The following is a 17372-nucleotide window of genomic DNA, read 5'->3' as shown; positions in this document are numbered from 1 at the left end:
AAGTGGGAGGACTTACACTCGCTGACTTTGAAGCTTATTATAAAGCCACAGTTGTCAAAACAGCATGGTACTGGCACAAAGATAGACATATAGATCAATGGAATCGAATTGAGAATTCAGAGATAGACCCGCAGATCTATGGCCGACTGATCTTTGATAAGGCCCCCAAAGTCACTGAACTGAGTCATAATGGTCTTTTCAACAAATGGGGCTGGGAGAGTTGGATATCCATATCCAAAAGAATGAAAGAGGACCCCTACCTCACGCCCTACACAAAAATTAACTCAAAATGGATGAAAGATCTTAATATAAAAGAAAGTACCATAAAACTCCTAGAAGATAATGTAGGAAAACAAGGAAAAAAATACGTAGTGCCCCCTTGAGGAGCCTGTGGAGAATGCAGGGGCATTGGCCTACCCCACCTCAATGGTTGCTAACATGACCACAGACATAGGGGACTGGTGGTTTGATGGGTTGGGCCCTCTACCATAGGTTTTACCCTTGGAAAGATGGTTGCTTTAAAGGAGAAGCTAGGCCTCCCTATAATTGTGCCTAAGAGCCTCCTCCCGAATGCCTCTTTGTTGTTCAGATGTGGCCCTCTCTCTCTAGCTAAGCCAACTTGAAAGGTGAAATCACTGCCCTCCCCCCTATGTGGTATCACACACCCAGGGGAGTGAATCTCCCTGGCAACGTGGAATATGACTCCCGGGGAGGAATGTAGACCTGGCATTGTGGGACGGAAAACATCTTCTTGACCAAAAGGGGGATGTGAAAGGAAATGAAATAAGCTTCAGTGGCAGAGAGATTCCAAAAGGAGCCGAGAGGTCACTCTGGTGGGCACTCTTACGCACAATTTAGACAACCCTTTTTAGGTTCTAAAGAATTGGGGTAGCTGGTGGTGGATACCTGAAACTATCAAACTACAACCCAGAACCCATGAATCTCGAAGACAATTGTATAAAAATGTAGCTTATGAGGGGTGACAATGGGATTGGGAAAGCCATAAGGACCACACTCCACTGTGTCTAGTTTATGGATGGATGAGTAGAAAAATAGGGGAAGGAAACAAACAAACAAACAGACAAAGGTATCCAGTGTTCTTTTTTACTTCAATTGCTCTTTTTCACTTTAATTATTATTATTGTTATTTTTGTGTGTGTGCTAATGAAGGTGTCAGGGATTGATTTAGGTGATGAATGTACCGTTTGTTTTATATGACTGCGTGGTATGTGAATATATCTCAATAAAATGAAGTTTAAAAAATAGTAAGAAAAAAAACAAAAAATAGATTGGGGTGATGAATTCACAACTATATGATGGTACTATGAACAGCAGATTGTACACCATGGATGATTGTATGGTATGTGAATATATCTCAATAAAACTGAATTTAAAAAAAACGAACCTGTTTATATTTGTAGTGTTAATCAATGATATACATAACTTTAAACAACCACTTTCAATCAAACTCACTTACAATATGGCACTATTACTGAAAATCCTAATAATGATCTACCATCACCTCTATCCATTCCCAAACATTTAAGTTCAAGCTTTGTTAACAATTCTGTACCTATTAGGTAACCACTCCCCCTTCTCTAGCTTCTTTGTGTCTCTAGGCACCTTATATTCTATATTTTAAGCCTCTAGGTTTACGTGTTCTAGTTAGTTCATATTAGTGAAATCATATAATATCTGTTGTTTTGCTTCTGGCTTATTTCACTCAGCATTATGTCCTCAAGGTTCATCCATGTTATCACATGATTCAGGACCTCATTCCTTCTTACTGCTGCATAATATGTATGTATATTCTTGGTTCTTTTTTTAAACACTTTTATTGTGAAATTTAACATATGTATACATTACAGTGATAACTTTCAAATTACGATTTACAAATAATTAGCAAATTTCAAAGGGTTACTGTTAGGTTTTTCAATCCAGAAGAGAAGAGAAGAGATGAAAACTTGAACAAAAGGGGTTTTATTGTCCGGCCGTGTGCAGGTGGGCTGAAGCCAATGAATATGGCGACAGCCCTGAGCCAAGAGAACAGTAGGGCTTATAAAGGATGATTGACGGAAAGTTCTTTTTCCAGGGAAAGGGAGGCCAGCAGGTCTAGGTATGGCAGTTTCCCAGTGGCTACTTTGGGGAAATGGGGTAGCTGGCAAGTTTCCATTGGCCAGTTTGAAAGTGGGGGATTGGGAGTGGGAAAGTTCAAAACTTTAACGTTCAGGATTCCCAAGGGTGGGGGCGGTGGCTTATTGCAGATCTGCAGGGTTCCTAGGGCAGGGTGAGGTGCGGTGGCTCTATTGCAGAATTCCTAAGGGCAGGGGTGGGGTGAGGGCCCAGGATCTAAACCTAACAGTTACAGTTCCACAATTTCAATTATTTCCTTATTGTGAAATACAACATATACAGAAAGGTGATAACTTTCAATGTACAATTTAACATGTAGATATAGGTAATTTCAAAGAATGTTATGGGTTACAGTTCCACAGTTTCAGTTCTTTCCTTATTGTGAAATATAAGATATAGACTGAAAGGTGTTAAATTTCAAAGTACAATTTAACCTTATTATGACTTTTTCTGGTACAAGGAAAATGTTAAAAAAATAGATTGGGGTGATCAATGAACAACTATATGATGGTAATGTGATCAATTGATTGTATATTCTGGATGACTGTATGGTTGCGTGAAGAAATCTTATTAAAAAAAAGTAAATGAGCAATGGGGGGAAGAGGGGTTTGGGATGCTTTGGATGTTCTTTTTTTATTTTAATTTTATTTTATTCTTTGATGTAATGAAAATGTTCAAAGTTTGATGTGATGAAAGCACAACTACATGATATACTGTGAACAACTGATTGTACACTTTGAATGATTGTATGTTATGTGATTATATCGCAATAAAATTGCATTTAAAAAGTACAATTTAATGAGTAGCTAAAGAGCAAATATCAAAGAATGTTATAGATTACAGTTCCACCCTTTCAGATATTTCCTTCTAGCTATTTTAATACCCTAGCAATTTTTTAACAATTATATAGAGATTCAGTATTTGTAATCCTTAATGAAATCCTGTCTTGTATGTTGCTACCCCTTCCTCTCATTTAATCACTTTCTTGATCTTCAGGGGTATCCACCCTAACTTGTTCATATTGAAAAGGGGTGTCAGTATTATGGGGAAGCGAGCTGCATCTCACTGTTGTTCTTAAAGAGGCTGTTGCCTCTGGGTTTTAGGACTTGTCTGGCATAGGAACACTCTGGTGGGTTTAAGTTTCTGAGAGATAAACATAGTGAGTGAAACTTTTATAGAATCTCAGATAGGAACCCAGGTATTTTGGGACTACTGTTGGTTAGGGCTTGGCATACTGTGGCCATTTGGGATCTAGCTGGAGTTCACATAAGTGTAATCTTCAGAATAGCCTCTCAACTCTATTTGAAATCTCTTAGCAACTGTAACCTTATTTTGTTACCTTTCTTTTCCCCTTTTGGTCAAGAAGGCATTTTTAATCCCTCGATGTCAGGGCTGTCTCATTCCTGGGAGTCATCTCTCAAGTCGCCAGGGAGATTAGATCCCACATAGGGAGAGATTAATGAATTTATTTGACAAACTGGGCTTAGAGAGAAAAAGGGTACATCTGAGCAACAAAAGAGGTTCTTTGGAGGTGACTCTTAGGCATAATTTTAGTAAGGCTTAGCCTCCCATTTAAATCCCTAACTTTCACAAGAGCAAGCCTTAAGATCAAGGGATTGACTTATTAAGTAGGGGATTCTTAATTTCACACAGCATATATTCTGTCCAGTATAAGCAATCAGTGTCTCACATTGTCTTCCCTTAGTTGTACAGTCATCACTCTCAATTTTAAACAATTATGATAACACAAAATATCCCAGAGCTCTTATCAGCCGGTAATTACTCATCTCTAGTATCAGTGTAGTGCTGGTAAGGTATTCCTATCAAATATAGTCTATAATATGCAATGAGTAGTTTTTCCATATACCACTCTGTTGTTAACTCTTTGTACCAGTGTCATATCTTAGAAGTATATCATGCAAAACAGCTTTTTTTTTAAAAAAAAAAAAAAAAACACTCAGAGAGGAGCTAAGATGGTGGCATAGAGAGGTGTGGAATTTAGTTAGTCCCCTAGAGCAATGAATAAACAACCAGGAATGACAAGTAAATAATCTGGAATAACTGCTGGGGGACAACTGTGACTGTCCACACATCATACACCAACCTGGATTGGGTGGAATGGCTGAGATCGCAGCATAAAATCTGTAAGTAAAAACTGCGGAAGCACGCCAGGTTCCCCCTCCCCCTGTGGCAGGCTAAGCTGCTGGACCTCCCTGTGGGAGAAAGCAGCATTCTTAGAGTGAGCAAATATAGCACAACCTAGCTCCGACTGGGGTTTTACTTAACAAATGTGGACTGCTGAATACAAGCTACAAACATAGACAAGAAGCAAAATACCCTGAGATCACTCCCAGTGGAGAGGAGTTGGGGCTGACAGAAAGGAAAAAAAATTAATTAAAACAGAAAAAATACAGAGACTTTTAGAGACTGACCTTAGAGAGCTGGAAAACACCTGTGCCCCAGTAGGGGAAGCCCAGAAGACCAGGTGCTCTATCTGACCCATGAGTGAAACTGGGGGGCCATGGACTGGCTCTGAAGGGGGGCTTTATTTCCCTTTTCTCTCTCTCAACCTAAGTGGCTCAGTGGAGCCTCACCATTTTTAGTTCACAGCACTCTGACCCAGACACAGGTGGAGTTGACAAAGTCAGAGAGACAAAGAACAATTCAAATGCAAAAGATAACTCCCTAGGGAGTGTATCTTCCCTAAGATGAAGGAGGCGGGGCCCAATTCAAGGGCCTGCCCTCCCCTCAGAACCCAGACCCCAGGCCCTGGGGGAACAGACAAAACGGAAACAACCTACACCAGTCCAGAGTGACAGGCTGACAGGCGCCACCTGCTGGGCAGGTTAGGAAAAGCACAGCGGATGGAGACCTCACAGGAAAGGCATCAAACCCTAAGACACACTCTCAGGGAGACTTGAAACTGAATATAACCCCATTCTGAGATCTGAATCCATTCTGGGTCTAGGAAAATCTGATTGGGGTAACCAGAGAAGCTAGATACCTAGACAACAGAGGACTACAAACTATGCTGGGAAGGGCAGAGATATGGCCCAGTCAAAGGAACAAACTTACACCTCAATCAAAATACAATTGAGATATTGTTTCACATTGATGAAACAGTCAATTAAAGATTTTCAAAGAAATCTGCTAAATCAAATAAAAAATGAAATCAATGAGTTCAGGGAACATATGGCAAAAGAGATAAAGGGTATAAAGAAAACACTGGGCAAACAAGGTAGAAATCGAAAGTTTGAAAAAATTGCTGGCAGAATCTATGGAAATGAAATGCACAACACAAGAGTTGAAAAACACAATGGAGACATACAACAGAAGAGTTCAAGAGGCAGAAGAAAACCCTCAGGAATTGGAGAACAAGACAACTGAAATCCTACACACAGAAGAACAGATAGGAAAAAGAATGGAAAAATATGAGCAATGTCTTAGGGAATTGAATGACAACATGAAACTCATAAATGTACAAGTCATGGGTGTTCCCAAAGGAGAAGAGAAAGAAAAAGGAGCAGAAGCAATAATAAAGGAAATAATCAATGAAAATTTCCCATCTCTTATGAAACACATAAAATTACAGATCCAAGAAGCACAGCATACCCCAAATAGAATAGATCCTAATAGACCTACACCAACACACTTAGTTATTAGATTATCAAATGTTAAAGACAAAGAATTCTGAAAGCAGCAAGAGAAAAGCAATCCATCATATACAAAGGAAGCTTGATAAGACTGTGCAGATTTCTCAGCAGAAACCATGGAGGCAAGAAGGAAGTGGTGTGATATATTGAAGATACTGAAAGAGAAAAACTGCCAATGAAGAATCCTATATCTGGCAAAACTCTCCTTCAAATATGAGGAACAGTTTAAAATATTCTCTGATAAACAGACAATGAGAGAGTTTGTGAACAAGATACCCACTCTACAGAAAATACTAAAGGGAGCACTACAGACAGATAGGAAAAGACAGGAGTGAGAGGTTTGGAACACAATTTTTGCTAACAGTGGCACAATAATGTAAGTATACCGAACAAAGATGACTGTGAGTATAGTTGAAAGAGGGAGGTTAGGAGCATGTAGGACATAAGAAGTAAAGAGGAAAGATAAAGTCTTGGACTGTATAACACAGTGAAACCTAGAGTGCTCAACAGTTATGGTTAAATGTACAAATATGTTAGTACATGAGGGAGAACAAATGAATGTCAGCCTTGCAAAGTGTTAAAAATGGGGTGATATTAGGAGGAAATAAATCAATGCAAACTAGAGACTATAGTTAACAGAAACATTGTATTATGCTTCCTTTAATGTAACAAAGCTGAAGTCCTATAAGGGGGTAAAAGGGATGGGTATGGAACTCTTGGCATTGGTGATGTTGTCTGACTCTTTTATTGTACTTTGGTTTAATTCTATCTGTCCTTTTGGTGCATTTTAGCTGTCATTTTGTTTTCTTTCTTTTTCTTTTTGTTTTGTCTCTCTACCCTCTTTGACTCTTCCTTCCCCTTTGTGGAAGAAATGGTAATGTCTTTATATAGATAGTGGTGATGGTGGTGAATGCATGAATATGTGATTATACAGGGAACCACGGATTGTTTACTAAGGACAGAATGTATGCTGGGTGAACAAAACCGTCTAAAAAAACAAACAACAAACGGGATGATGAAGAAACCTTGAGGGCACTATATTGAGTGAAATAAGTCAGACACAAAAGGACAAATTTTGTATGGTCTCACTGATATGAACTAATTACTATTTGTAAACCCATATACATGAAATATAAGTTACCAGGATATAGAACAAGGCTAAAGAATGGGGAGCGATTGCTTATTATGGACAGAATGTTTAACTAGGTTGAACTTAAGTATCTGGAAATAGAGGTGACAGTAACATGATATTGTAAGAACAACTAACAGCACTGAATAGTGTGTGAATGTGGTGGAAAGGGGAAGCTTAGAGTTATGTATGTCACCAGAAGGAAAGTTGGAGGTTAAAATATGGAAATGTATAAAACAGTGAATCTTGTCGTGGACAATGTCCATGATTAACCGTACAAATATTAGAAATCTCTTTAATGAAGTAGAACAAATGTATGGCACTATGACTAGAAGTTAATAATAGAGAGGTCTATAGGGAAAAATATACCTATTGCAAACTATGTACTATAGTTAGTAGTATTTTAACATTCTTTCATCAAAGTAACAAGTGTACTACCAATACTATGGGTGAATAATGGGGCTGGTGATGGTTAGGGGTATGGGAGGATTTGAGTTTTCTTTTTTGTTTTTATTTCTTTTCTGAAATAATGGATGCAAGCTGTATGATGGTACTGTGGGCAATGGATTGTGCACTTTGGATGATTGTATGATACGTGAACAATCTCAATAAAATTGAATTTTTTTAAAAAAACCACTCATTTATTATCTTAGTTATAGGTTAGAAACCCAACCCGTGTTTCACTGGCCTAAAAGCAAGATATTGGCAGAGCTGTGTTCCTTTCTGGAGGCCTGAAGGAAGAATCCATTTCCTTGGCTATCCACTTTCCTTGGCTTGTGGATCCTTCCTCCATCTTCAAAGGCAGCAATGGCAGGTTGAGTCTTTCTCATATTGCAACATTCTGACACTGTCTCTTCTAAGGTCTTCTTCTACTTTTAAGGACCGTTGTGATTATATTGGGCCCATGCAGATGGTCCAGGATAATCTCTCTATCTCATGGTCCTTAGCTTAGTCACATCTGTAAAGTCCTTTTTGCCATATAAGGTAACATATTCACAACTTCTGGAGATTAGGACGTAGACATCTTTAGAACGCCATTATCTTCCTACCATAGAATACTACCTTTTTCATGCCTCCACAGGGCATTTTGTTTTGTTTTGTTTTTTTCATTGTCAGTGTCACTTTTATTATAATTAATTTATAGTTTCCATTCACCATTATATTCAAAGCTTATTCAGAGAAATTAACCAGAAGTGTAATGGCAGAAGATCTTATAATACTCCATTTCACATAATAGTCAAGACTGTCTTCCAAGCCACATTCAGGAAGCTGATGATATAAGCTCTGGCAGTTTTCCAGAAATATTAGCCAAATAATTAAATCTCATTGTATCCATTAAAATCTACTGAGCAGCTTATCCTGCAGTTAACATTGTATTAGGTGTGTAAGGACAACTAGTGTGACTTTCAGTAAGTTAAAAATATATATATATTTAAGATTTATAATATTATTCACAGAATTCTTAGCATAGTTGTATTTTGAGGTTTGTATTGCTGAGAAATTTGAGGTTCATATTGTCTCTTAGGCATAAGGCTCATTCTGGGACTGCTACAAGATTCTGGAAGCTGGAGCCAAGTGTTGCTTTCATGATAAGAAGACAATGTTGGGACAATACTAACAGGAACAGCAGGCAAAACAGAAAGGTGTGACTCCCTTGTCCCTCTTCCTGCCTTCTAGTCTCTCTGTAGTGCCTCCTATTGGTGGAATCTGTCAGGATGTCAGCTGGCTTAGGAGAAGTGTAGTTCTGCATTTTCAGCCCCAGCATCATAGAGCAGAGTGTAGAAGCCTGGATATGAGATTGAGAGACAATAGCTTAGTAACTGACAAAGATACCATGAAAAAAGTAGTTTAGACAAATAACAGCCTGGGATTACATTATATTTTATAAAGGGTTAGTAGCTCCAATATTTAATAGTTTTTATAAACCATTAAAGAAAACCAACACAATAAAAATGGGCAAATATAAGATTAAAAAATTCACAATGGACAATAAACATGTGAAAATACTCTTAATCTCATTAGTGGTTATGGTAATGGCTTTGGGCGTAGACCCAGAATTAAAAAACAGTTCTTTGTTCAGAAGATATTGTGATAATTTATTTGTGTTACAGCAACTGAAACACAAGTTGGCACACCAGGCGTTAATGGATCAATGGATAGTGAGGGCTGTTCAGTAAACAGGAAGAGTATATTATAGCATTAGCATAAAAGTCATGCTAAAGGCAGGGTCTTCTTGGGCAATGCCCAGATATATGGAATTTAAATCTTCAGAACAAACACAGTCCATACCAAATCTACTGGTTGTAGAAACAGCAGCCACTTTAGAGAGCAGTACTAGAGAGATGGCTTGGCCCACTCCTCAGAACCACAGATGAATTCCATATGCCACGAGCCAGCTGTAGGAAGAGGGCATAAATCTAGTGTACAGGGTGATGGTGCACCTGAGCAGACCTGGGAGAGGCACAGAGCCAAGAGCAACTAACCAGAGAGTCTCTGGGTCGTGATGAGATACACAGATCATATCATATATCAACATCAAATGAGGTAAAATAAATTACTGAAGTCAGGGTACTGCTAGGTTAGCACATAGTCACAGAAAGAGGGGTTTTCCCTCTTTTGTTTTATTGTTCCCGAACCAGCAAAAATTGTCTTTGAGGACCCTTACAGAATTTTCTGTGCTGGCAGTGATTGGGTTGGCTTTGTTTTTCTAGAGGATAGACATTATTTTTTTAAAGGTATAGAAAAGATTTAAAAACTTGAAGAAAATGTTCTTTTATGTCAAAGACTTACTTTTAGACTCAGTTGAAGGCTTGTCGTCCAATGTATTGCACTCTGGAGTAGTAACCCAGCTTCATTACACTGCCGCATCTGAAGGAGTTGTACACCACCAGAAAGAAAACTTAGCTTTACTCAGAGCCAGTCTGTAGCACCCATGGAATCCAGGTTTCTTTACTTTACCATTTGGTTACCTTTTGGTATCTCTCTAAAGTCAGTCTTGGAGGATTCCCTCATACTTATTTCTCTTCTGCTTCTTTCTCTGTTCATGCCTGCCCCACTATCCACCTCCCACTTCCCCCCCTGATCTGGGTCCTTGGTTCCATTCTGGGAGCTGTAGGAACAGACCTGGACCCTAGATTTTTCAAAGTGGAGCATATACCAGACCAACAAACCTCTCTGTTGATAATCACAATGGTCCCAGTACACACTTCAATGGCTTATTATACTAAATGGTTCTCCCTTGGGGTAAAAAGAAGAAATAAAAGAGTTACCTGAAACAGGAAGCCCTGATCTGCCACAAAATTAAACCAAACACTAGACCTTTATAGCCCACTTAGGTTTATTTGCATGCTTCAGTGCTCTTGGGCTTTTACACTGGTCTCAGAGAATATTACAGTGATTTAGGGAACTAAATTTACTAACAGAATTAGGAAATTTTCTACTGCACCAATGCAATATTAAAAGGGACTATAGAGATTGTTAGGTGTAGAAATCGTTTATACATACATGGATATACCTGTAGTATACACTTATTTCCTTGCTCTGTCAGCTGAGAGGGCCTAGAAACAACGACACCCCACCAAAAAGCAAACCTAGCATCCAGATCTTGGTTTCCTGATACCATTCTCTAATAAAAGGAACTTGGCTCCTTGAAGAAATGGCTGATTCTAGGACTGGAGTAGGAGAGATACAGGATGAGCCTGGAGCATCTTATAGTGCCAGGAAGTAAGAAAGCACTAAACAAAAACATTGTGGGGGTAACATCAGAGGAACACAGGTGCCAACTGAAGGAGCTCCCAATGTTCAGTATTTTTTTTGAAAAAAATTAACATTTATTACTGTGAAAAATTAAATCATACATTCATTGTTATTCTCTTCCAATCCTGATAAAAACAAGAACAAAAATTAAGACTTGGCATTTTGTTACATAATTCATATTCCTCATGGTGAATATCAAAGTATTTTTACTTGAGGTACTACTTGCCTCTTAATCTAGAATTGTGCATTAACCTTCTTTTGGTTCTTCCTGACTCTCAGTTTGTTGAACTCATGTGTTTCTCACTTCAACTATTATAGGGCTTGTCCAAAATGCAATCAGGATGGAGGCTCCAAAATCTTAAAAGGCAGATATCCCTGTAATTCTCATTTCATGCAAGAACAAATAGAAGCGTGGAGATGGTAAGTGATTTGTCCACAGTCAAAGTGCTAGTAAGTAGCAAAGTCGTATTCCAACTAAGGTAATCTGACTCCAGAGTCCACACTCTAAACTCATAATGCTGTGCTCTCAATACCAACTCAGTAGTCCCATATACCTGCCTCCAGTCTGGTGTTATTCTACCCTCAAACTTTTGTACCATCTTGTTTTAGTTTGCTAAAGTTGCTGAAATGCAATATACCTGAAATGGGTTGGCTTTTACAATGGGGATGTTTTTAAATTAAATATTTTTAAATAAATGTAGATTCCCATGAAGTTGTAAGAAATATAGAGAGGTCACTTGTTCCCTTTGTCCAGTTTCCCCCAATGGTAACATCTAGAAAAACTATAAAACAATATCACAACCAGGATAATGACATTGATACACTTGAGATACAGAACATGTACATAAGCACAAGGATACCTCGTGTTCTCCCGTTTTTTTTTAAATTCAGTTTTATTGAGCTATATTAACATACCATACAATCATCCATGGTGTACAATCAGTTCATAGTACCATCATAATAGTTGTGCATTTATCACCCCAATCTATTTTTAAACATTTTCCTTATACCAGAAAGAATCAGAATTAGAATAAAAAATAAAAATAAAAAAGAACACCCAAATCATCGCCCCCATCCCACCCTATTTTTCATTTAGTTTTTTTCCCAATTTTTCTACTCATCCATCCATACACTGGATAAAGGGAGTGTGATCCACAAGGTTTTCACAATCACACTCTCACCCCTTGTAATCTACATTGTTACACAGTCGTCCAAGAATCAAGGCTACTGGGTTGGAGTTTGGTAGTTTCAGGTATTTACTTCTGGCTATTCCAATACATTAAAAGCTAAAAAGTATTTTCTATATAGTGCATAAGAATGTCCACCAGTGACCTCTCGACTCCATTTGAAATCTCTCAGCCACTGAAGCTTTATTTCATTTCATTTCGCATCCCCCTTTTGGTCAAGAAGATGTTCTCAATCCCACAATGCCGGGTCCAGATTCATCCCCGGGAGTCATATCCTGCGTTGCCAGGGAGATTTACACCCCTGGGAGTCGGGTCCCATGTAGGGGGGAGAGCAGTGAGATGACCCACCAAGGTGGCTTAGAGAGAGAGGGCCACATCTGAGCAACAAACAGGCACTCATGAGGAGACTCTTAGGCACAATTATAAGCAGGTTTAGCCTCTTCTTTGCAACAAGTTTCGTAGGGGCAAGCCCCAAGACAGACGGCTCAGCATGTCAAGCCTTCAGTCCCCAGTATTTGTGAGAACATCAGCAACAATCCAGGTGAGGAAGTCCAAAACCTCCGCATCCTCTCCAGCCCAATGTTCAATTTGAGCAACAAAAATAAACAGTTTGCTGTCAGAATTAGAAACTTTATCCCAACACCAAGGAAATATTAAAAGAGGCTGTAAAAATGGTTACATGTCAAATTAATTATCATCCATCGGGTAAAAGCCTATCAGCACCCATGCAAATAAACCTTGTCAAACCAAAGTATAAAATAAACAACATGGGTCCATACTGATATTAATAAATTATAGAATAAATAAATGGGAAAAGAGACATCATCTTGCAGAAGAACTCCACATAATTTATTTAGATTCTCTGCCCTCAGTGAGGTGGAACATAACTCCCCATGCTTTAAGTATGGGCTGTGCATAGTGATTTCTTTCCAAAGAGTACAATATTGGGAAGATTAACAAAAGAGTTACTTTACAGTGGGAAACCTGACAAATTTAGCTTAGCCAAGTGATCAAAGTCAAATTCAATAGTGATAAGTGATTTTGATATTATGAACCCTTGATACGATGTGATGAGAATGGCATTTTACCTCTGTGATCTTCCTCCTCAAAACCCACAATCCCTGTCTAATCATGAAAAAAATCCTAACTGAGGAGCAGCCTACAAAATACCTAACCAACACTCCTCAAAACTGTCAAGGTCATCAAAAACAAGGAAAGTCCAAGAAACTGTCACAACCAAGAGGAGCCTAAAGAGACATGAGAACTAAATGTATGTAGTGTACTGAATTGGATCCTGAAAAAGAAAAAAGACCAGGTTTTCCAGAGGAAATCTCAATAAAGTATGGACTTTAGTTAATACTGTATCAATATTGGTTCATTAATTGTTACAAATGTACCCTATTAATGTTAGCTATTAATAATATGGCAAACTGGGTTGGGAATATATGGGGCATTTTTGCAATTTTTTTTAGAAATCTAAAATTAAGTTATTTTTTTAATCTTTATTTTTATTTATTTTCTGGAATAATGAAAATGTTCTAAAATTGAAAAAAATTAATAGTGATGAATGCACAACTATGTAATGGTACCGTGAACAACTGATTGTACACTTTGGATGATTGTATGGTATGTGAATAACCTCAATAAAATTGAATTTTAAAAAAATGCAAGAGACTAGAAAAGTATTCAAAATTAAAAGTTTTTTTTTTACAAAAAGAAACTGTTGGCTTTTATCACTTTTACCAAATTCAATGAACATTAAAACAATTCAAGTGAATATGGTATAATAATGTTATTATTTTTCATAATGTGTAACAAAAATATTTACACAAGCATGCAAAAACGTATGCAAAAGAGCATTAATGGTAGCTATTTGCAGAAAGGAAAAAATAGGAAACAACTTACCTGATCTAAATATTGGAAAGTGGTTGTATAGAAGGCAGAATTCTAAGTTGACCTCCAATGACCCTACCTTTGAATGTGGCAGAAATTGTGACTGTGATGGGTTAGGCTATCTTAGATGACACAGTTGACTTTTTTCATATTTTTTTAATTTTTGAATATAACGTATATACATTGAATTGATAAATCTCCAAATGCAATTAAAAAGCAGTTAGAGAACAAATTTCAACGAAAAACATAGGTCACAGTTCCACAGTTTCAGTCATTTCCCCATTGTGAAATGTAACATGGATACAAAAAGGTAATATCTTTCAAAGTATAATTTCACAAATAGTTATATAGGAAATTTCCAAAGTTGTTACAAGTTACAGTACCATAGTTTCAGTTACTTCCTTATTGTGAAATATATATACAAAAAGGTAATAGCTTTCAAATTACAATTTAACAGGTAGCTATAGAAAAAATTTCAAAGGATGCTATGGGTTACATTTCCACTATTTCAATACTTCCTTCTAGCTAATCTAATACCCTAGCAACTAAGAAAAAGAAAATTATATAAAGATTCAGTGTTCATAATTCTTTGTTAAATTCCATCTTGTCTGTTGCTACCCCTTCCTCTAGTTTAATCATTTTCCCAATCTTCATGGATGTCTAGGCAGTGACCACCCTAACCTATCCATGTTCAAAAGGGATGTCGACTTTATAAGCAAAGGGGACATATCTGGTTGATGTTCTTGAAGAGGTTATTGCCTTTGGGTTTTGGGACTTAGCTGGCATAGGAATTCTCTGAAGGATTTAAGATTCTGAAGAATAAACTTAGTGAGTGAAACTTTATAGAGTCTCAGATAGGGACTAGGTATCTTTAAGGTTTGAGGGACTACTGTTGACTTGGGCTTGTCATACTGTGGCCATTTGGCATATCTAGCTGAAGCTTGCCTAGGAGTAACATCAAAGACAGCCTGTTGAGTTGGCCTGGAAAAGGGCTGTAGAGCATCATGGCGGCCTACGGGCAGGTCCAGAAGGGACCCCTGAAGCTGAAAGGCGTGGCGGAGCTCGGCGTGACCAAATGGAAGAAGAAAAGAAGGACAAAGACAAGGCGAAACCTCTAGAAGCGATAGGAACAAGCAAGAAGAATGAGGAGGAGAAGCGGCGCGGCCTGGACAAGCGGACCCCGGCCCAGGCGGCCTTCGAGAAGATGCAGGAGAAGCGGCAAATGGAAAGGATCCTGAAGAAAGCATCCAAGACCCACAAGCAGAGAGTGGAGGACTTCAATAGACACCTGGACATGCTCATGGAGCACTACGACATTCCCAAAGTCAGCTGGACGAAGTAGTCTCCCGGCCCCAGCACCTTTTGGGAACATCCTTTTCCACACACCCTTGCATTTTTTGCTGAGATGGGGCTTTCTGAAGCTTGGGTACCCTCATGCCAGAACTCGATTAAAGTTAGACTGTCCTTCTACTCATTGTCAGCTTCTCGGTAGCACATAGAAGATAAATGTTTTTACCTGGGCTGGAAATTTTTGAAAGTGTATCCCGAGGGGAAGGTAATTTTTGTGTAAGTACCACGTGAGAATGTTGTGTGTCCCCCACCCCCTTCCCCGAATTGCATTGAACCCCCCAGAGTCAGCCAGCCAGCTGCTTTTGCCTGGGTAAAACTGACTCCAGAGAGGGAGCTACTTCCAGCACTTTGAAGCCACCTTCAGCTTGGGCTTGTGGTCCGTCTGGGCCCCAGGGACGCTGCTCAGAGCTCTGTGGCCTTCAGGCTGCTCCTTTGCTGTCTGGCCAGCTGGACAGCCCCAGCCTGGGAGGCAGCTGCCCAAGGCGAGCGTGGATCAGGCTGTCTGGTCCTTTTCTGAGTCTGGGCTGGCTGGCAGCCCCTTCCCCCAGCTCCCCGTTCCAGACTCTGCTAACTGTGTTGCCATGGCACCTGTGGCAAACATGGCCAAGCAGTCACAGCAACGTTTGTAGCAGAACCCAGACTCAGCCTGACTCACGCCCTGCTGCCCCTTGTGTTTACTCAGAGTTGGCATGGGGCCTAGTGGGCATTTCTGGCCTCAGGACACCTTGGGGGTGACAGATAGACCCGGGTGCAGCCAAATGGACCCAGGGGCAAGCACTGGAGAGCCTACATTTACCAGTCTGGGATCAGACCCCACACGCTGTTGAGAAGTTGCTGTTGACATACATAGTGAAAGAGCAACAGAGTGAGATGAAAAAAGCCGAGTGTTGGACTTGAAACTATTGTGTGTGATCTGCGGAATAAAGCAAAATGCAATTATGCCGGAGTTGGGCAAGATGGCGGCATAGAGAGGAGTGGAAGCTAAGTAGTCCCCCTGGAACAACTACAAAAAAAAAACAGAAACAACTAGTAAATAATCCAGAATAACTGCGAGGGGACAAACGAGACCATCCACTCATCATACACCAACCTGAATTGGGAGGAATGCCCGAGAACACAGCATAAAATCTGTAAGTAAAGCCTGCGGATCCAAGTCGCGAGACCCCTTCCCCCATAGCCTGAGCTGCAAAGCCTCGTGGTGCCAGAGAGAAGCTCTCTCCCAGCAAGTGAATATAGCTCAGCTGAGCTCCAACTGGGGTTTTAAGTAGCGAGTGTGAACTGCTCACTACAGGTACGAATCCCCCAAAAACAGACAGAGGCTTTGGGTGACGACTGACCTTGGAGAGCCAGAGGGTCGCCTTGGACTGGGTCTGAAGGGGACTATCTGTTTCTTTTTCCGCTCAGTGGAGAAAGCCCCAGTCATTTTCAGTTTCCAGGGCTGTGACTCAGGGAAGGGTGGAGACAGCACAAGCAGAGAGAGAGAGACCATTGAAATGCTAATGGCCTCCACCTGGGGAGTCTGTTTTCTCTAGGAGGAAAGGGGTGGGGCCCTTTCCATTCAGAACCAGACCCCAGAGCCTGGGGGAACACGGCCATACCTCCTCACACCAGTCAAGAATTATAGGCTAACAGGCATCACCTGCTGGGCAGAAACGCACAGTGACCCGAGGCATCACAGGGTGGAGCAATTTTCTAATACACACCCTCAGGGAAACCAGATAGTGAATATTTCTTCCCTCTGGGACCTGAGCCTGTTCTGGTCTGGGAAAACCTGATTTATAACCAAGGAAACCATGCCTAGACAACAGAAAATTACAACGTACACTAAGAAAAACAAAGTTATGGCCCAGTCAAAGGAACAAACGTACACTCCAACTGAGATACAGGAATTTAAACAACTAATGCTAAATCAATTCAAAAAGTTTAGAGAAGATATTGCAAAAGAGATAGAGGCTGTAAAGGAAACACTGGGCATATATAAGGCAGAAATCGAAAGTTCAAAAAAACAACTAGTAGAATCTATGGAAATGAAAGGCGCAACACAAGAGATGAAAGACACAATGGAAACATACAACAGCATATCTCAAGAGGCAGAAGAAAACACTCAGGAACTGGAGAACAAAACACCTGAAAGCCTACATGCAAAGGAGCAGATGGAGAAAAGAATGAAAAAAATATGAGCAACATCTCCGGGAACTCAAGGATGAAACAAAGTACAATAATGTATGTATCACTGGTGTCCCAGAAGGAGAAGAGAAGGGAAAAGGGGAA

The 17372-nt window shown here is 39.6% G+C and overlaps 1 pseudogene; it reads left to right on the top strand.

Moving 5' to 3' along the window:
* Nucleotides 1-14639: 14639 nt before the first annotated feature.
* Nucleotides 14640-16044, top strand: LOC119519531 (annotated as a pseudogene).
* The last annotated feature ends 1328 nt before the right edge of the window (nt 16045-17372 follow it).

The sequence above is a fragment of the Choloepus didactylus genome, chromosome 23 (genome assembly GCF_015220235.1).
Source record: "Choloepus didactylus isolate mChoDid1 chromosome 23, mChoDid1.pri, whole genome shotgun sequence".
NCBI classification, from domain to species: domain Eukaryota; kingdom Metazoa; phylum Chordata; class Mammalia; order Pilosa; family Megalonychidae; genus Choloepus; species Choloepus didactylus.
This window is presented reverse-complemented; position numbering and strand designations above follow the sequence as displayed.